A 6,000-nucleotide genomic window follows, 5' to 3' on the forward strand; every position below is an offset into this window, starting at 1 on the left:
CGGGTCCTCCGGCCGTCCCCGTAGGAGAACGCTTTGGGGTTCCAGGTAGAACCCTTCTGGCTTCCATGTAAAACCCTCTGTGGAAAGGGTTCTCCACGGAACCCAAAAGTGTTCTACCTAGTACCAAAAAAAGGGTTCTACAAAGGGTTCTCCTATGGGGACAGCCAAAGAACCCTTTTAGATTGTAGATAGTGTAGGAGCGATCACCCTGGGGCACACAGATGGGCACAGAACGAATTCACCCCACGCATCTAATTTATATCCAAAACATTTTAAGGAGAGTAGGACTATTATAACACTGTCCCCCAAAAATATCATCAACTATATGAATACACATAACAATACCATCAACTATATTAATACACATAACAATATCATCAACTATATTAATACACACAACAATATCATTAACTATATGAATACACATAACAATATCATTAACTATATTAATACACACAACAATATCATCAACTATATTAATACACATAACAATATCATCAACTATATGAATACACATAACAATATCATTCACTATATTAATACACATTACAATATCATCATCTATATGAATACACACAACAATATCATCAACTATATTAATACACATAACAATATCATCAACTATATGAATACACACAACAATATCATCAACTATATTAATACACATAACAATATCATCAACTATATTAATACACACAACAATATCATCAACTATATTAATACACACAACAATATCATCAACTATATTAATACACATAACAATCGTCGTCTTACCTTTTATCTCTCAATAGAAACAGAGTCTGAATGATCATTCGGTCGTCGAAAGTTACTTTCGTTTGCTCTGCACATTTACATATCAGGTTCTGCCTGTTCTCTCTCCGAGTCCCTCTCTCTTTACAGCTCTTACAATGAGCCTTGGCAAACATTCTACAACTGTCTGGAAGTCTATTGGAGGGATGTGAAACCATTCTTCCACAAGAAATTACATAATTTGGTGTTTTATTGATGGTAAGTTTTCAATTGTGTTGAGACTCTGACCTGTCCAATGAGCCACATTGATTAAAGAATCCTACAGTTCCAAAACACCCTCTCACTCACACACACACACACACACACACACACACACACACACACACACACACACACACACACACACACACACACACACACACACACACACACACACACACACACACACACATACAGACTCACAAACAGTGCAGTAATTAGAACCCCTATAGCAGCTATAAGTACTACAGTCTTCTCAACACTCCCCTTCTTTGCCTCTCTCCATCACTTTCTCTGTGTCATCTGTTGCTGTCTCTGTGTCTTGTCTGGTGTCTCTCTCCATCATATCCTATTCTTCTGTTGCTGTCTCTGTGTCTTGTCTGGTGTCTCTCTCCATCATATCCTATTCTTCTGTTGCTGTCTCTGTGTCTTGTCTGGTGTCTCTCTCCATCATATCCTATTCTTCTGTTGCTGTCTCTGTGTCTTGTCTGGTGTCTCTCTCCATCACCAGAATAATTGGTGAGGGTTAGGCCTACTACAATACAACATTCAAAACATGAAAACACAACTACATAACTAGCCTGTCCAACCTCTCTTTCGTATCGTCTGAGATCGCTAAAGACTGGAAAGCTGCCGCGGTCATCCCCCTCTTCAAAGGGGGTGACACTCTAGACCCAAACTGTTACAGACCTATATCTATCCGACCTTGCCTTTCTAAAGTCTTCGAAAGACAAGTTAATAAACAGATCACCGACCATCTAGAATCCCACCGTACCTCCTCCGCTATGCAATCTGGTTTCAGAGCTGATCATGGGTGCACCTCAGCAACGCTCAAGGTCCTCAACGATATCATAACCACCATTGATAAAAGACAATACTGTGCAGCCGTCTTCATCGACCTGGCCAAGGCTTTCGACTCTGTCAATCACCGTATTCTTATCAGCAGACTCAACAGCCTTGGTTTCTCAAATGATTTCCTCGCCTGGTTCACCAACTACTTTTCAGATAGAGTTCAGTGTGTGAAATCGGAGGGCCTGTTGTCCGGGCCTCTGGCAGTCTCTATGGGGGTACCACAGGGTTCAATTCTCGGGCCGACTCTTTTCTCTGTATACATCAATGATGTTGCTCTTGCTGCTGGTGATTCTCTGATCCACCTCTACGCAGACGACACCATTCTGTATACTTCTGGCCCCTCTTTGGACACTGTGTTAACTAACCTCCAGATGAGCTTCAATGCCATACAACTCTCCTTCTGAGGCCTCCAACTGCTCTTAAACGCTAGTAGAACTAAATGTATGCTCTTCAACCGATCGCTGCCTGCACCCGCCCATCCAGCATCACTACTCTGGACGTTTCTGACTTAGAATATGTGGACAACTATAAATACCTATGTGTCTGGTTAGACTGTAAACTCTCCTTCCAGACTCACATCAAACATCTCCAATCCAAAGTTAAATCTAGAATCGGCGTCCTATTTCGCAACAAAGCATCCTTTACTCATGCTGTGAAACATACCCTCGTAAAACTGACTATCCTACCGATCCTTGACTTCGGCGATGTCATTTACAATATAGCCTCCAACACTCTACTCAGCAAATTGGATGTAGTCTACCACAGTGCCATCCGTTTTGTCACCAAAAGCCCGATATACTACCCATCACTGCGACCTGTATGCTCTCATTGGCTGGCCCTCACTTCATATTCATCGCCAAACCCACTGGCTCCAGGTCATCTATAAGCCTTTGCTAGGTAAAGCCCTGCCTTATCTCAGCTCACTGGTCACAATAGCAGCACCCACCAGTAGCACGCGCTCCAGCAGGTATATCTCACTGGTCACCCCCAAAGCCAATTCCTCATTTGTCCACCTTTCCTTCCAGTTCCCTGCTGCCAATGACTGGAACGAACTGCAAAAATCACTGAAGCTGGAGTCTTATATCTCCCTCATTAACTTTAAGCATCAGCTATCAGAGCAGCTTACCGATCATTGCACCTGTACATAGCCCATCTGTACATTGCCCAACCAACTACCTCATCCCCATTTTGTAATTTCCTTTATCCTTTGCACCCCAGTATCTCTACTTGCACATTCATCTTCTGCACATCTATCATTCCAGTGTTTAATTGCTAAATTGTAATTATTTCTCCACTCTGGCCTATTTATTGCCTTACCTCCCTAATCTTACTACATTTGCACACACTGTATATAGACTTTTCTATTGCGTTATTGACTGTACATTTGTTTATTGTCATAAACTTCTTCGTCTGAAGAGGAAAAATCATCGGACCAATATGCAGCGGGTATATTGCTCATCTTCGTATTTATTGAAGGTAAACACACTCAAACAAAATAACGACGATAACAGTCCAGTAAGGTGCACAGACTAAACCGGAAACAACCACCCACAAACACAAGTGAAAACGAACACACTAAATATGGCCTCCAATTAGAGACAACAACCACCAGCTGCCTCTAATTGGAGGTCATTGAAAAAACACAACATAGAAAGAGAAACCTAGAATAAACATAGAAATAGAAAATATAGAACATACATCAAAACCCCGAAACACACAAAACAAACACCCCCCTGCCACGCCCTGACCAAACTACAATAACAAATAACCCCTTTTACTGGTCAGGACGTGACATTTATTCCATGTGTAACTCTGTGTTGTTTGTGTCACACTGCTTTCCTTTATCTTGGCCAGGTCGCAGTTGTAAATGAGAACTTGTTCTCAACTGGCCTACCTGGTTAAATAAAGGTACATAAAATAAGAAATAACACAGAACTCTCAACTAGTTCCATCAAACAGAAAAACAACAAGAAAGCTGGATAAACACATTCAGATTTCTAGATATTGCACTTTTCTTTTGTGTTTTAGGGGTCATAGGTCAGATCAGTGGTCATGGTTGATATGCATGGACTAAAAAACAAACTTGAAACCATTTTTCTCAGATTCACTGTTTGTGTAGATGCCCCTTGTCTTTTCTAGGGCAGTAGTGCAGGTGGCTGTTTGTGTAGACTGCTCCTTGTCTTTTCTAGGGCAGTAGTGCAGGTGGCTGTTTGTGTAGACTGCTCCTTGTCTTTTCTAGGGCAGTAGTTCAGGTGGCTGTGTGTGTAGACTGCTCCTTGTCTTTTCTAGGGCAGTAGTTCAGGTGGCTGTGTGTGTAGACTGCTCCTTGTCTTTTCTAGGGCAGTAGTTCAGGTGGCTGTTTGTGTAGACTGCTCCTTGTCTTTTCTAGGGCAGTAGTTCAGGTGGCTGTTTGTGTAGACTGCTCCTTGTCTTTTCTAGGGCAGTAGTTCAGGTGGCTGTTTGTGTAGACTGCTCCTTGTCTTTTCTAGGGCAGTAGTTCAGGTGGCTGCCCTTGCTCTTAGTCTGCCTCCTGTCTCTCCTATCATCATAGACAGTTGTGGAAAAAGTACCCAATTGTCATACCTGAGTAAAAGTCTAAAAATATTTGGTTCTAAATATACTTAAGTATGAAAAGTAAAATTAAAAGTATAAATCGTTTCAAATTCCTTCTATTAAGCAAAGCAGGCGTCACCATTATCTTGTTTTTTTAAATGTATGGATAGGGGGCACATACCAAAACGAAGACGTAATTTACAAAAGATGCATTTGTGTTTCCTGACTCCGCCAGATCAGAGGCAGTAGAGATGACCATGTGTTGTCTTGATAAGTGAATTAGACAATTTTCCTTTCCTGCTAAGCTTTCAAAATGTAACGAGTACTTTTGGGTGTCAGGTAAAATGTATAGATTAAAAAGTACATTATTTTCTTTGGGAATGTAGTGATGTAAAGTTATCAAAAATATAAATTCAAAAGTAAAGTACAGATACCCCCCCAAAAAACGACTTATGTAGTACTTTATAGTATTTTTACTGAAGTACTTTACACCACTGGCCATGGGTACACCTTCCTGAAAACAATGACTCCATACTTTGCTGAAACCTGTTCTGCCAGTTCATGTCCTTAAAGACTAGAATGTTCCATTGTGGTTACCCAAAAAGATGACAAGATAGTTCACACATTCATCATCCAGGGTTACTATCAAACATATATGTTACATTTCTGGTTCGTCCATAACTTGTTTCCTGCTTGTAGCAGGCCGTGTTTACAGGAATCCTTTTCTCTAACTAGAAATCATGTGATTTCATGAGAATATTTTTCTGCAGTGAGAGTGTAATGCAAGTCAAGCTGTCCTTGGATGTATGTCAACAAGATTTATAACCAGCATCGTTAAATTAACTGTTGTTATATAATAAAAAAAATCAATGCTGTCATTTTCTATGTTAGCTAGCTTTAAAAATGTTTTATTGTCACAGACAGCGGATAGATGCAGTGAAATGTGTTGTTTTACAGGGTCAGCCATAGTAGTATGATAGCTGTTGTTTTACAGGGTCAGCCATAGTAGTATGATAGGTGCAGTGAAATGTGTTGTTTTACAGGGTCAGCCATAGTAGTATGATAGATGTTGTTTTACAGGATCAGACAGTAGTATGATAGGTGCAGTGTAATGTGTTGTTTTACAGGGTCAGACAGTAGTATGATAGGTGTAGTGTAATGTGTTGTTGTACAGGGTCAGACAGTAGTATGATAGGTGTAGTGTAATGTGTTGTTGTACAGGGTCAGACAGTAGTATGATAGATGTTGTTTTACAGGGTCAGCCATAGTAGTATGATAGGTGTTGTTTTACAGGGTCAGCCATAGTAGTATGATAGGTGTTGTTTTACAGGGTCAGCCATAGTAGTATGATAGGTGCAGTGTAATGTGTTGTTGTACAGGGTCAGACAGTAGTATGATAGGTGTTGTTTTACAGGGTCAGCCATAGTAGTATGATAGATGCAGTGTAATGTGTTGTTTTACAGGGTCAGCCATAGTAGTATGATAGGTGTTGTTTTACAGGGTCAGCCATAGTAGTATGATAGATGTTGTTTTACAGGGTCAGACAGTAGTATGATAGGTGTTGTTTTACAGGGTCAGCCATAGTAG

Source organism: Salmo salar, unplaced genomic scaffold (genome assembly GCF_905237065.1).
Source record: "Salmo salar unplaced genomic scaffold, Ssal_v3.1, whole genome shotgun sequence".
In the NCBI taxonomy this organism is placed as follows: Eukaryota; Metazoa; Chordata; class Actinopteri; order Salmoniformes; family Salmonidae; genus Salmo; species Salmo salar.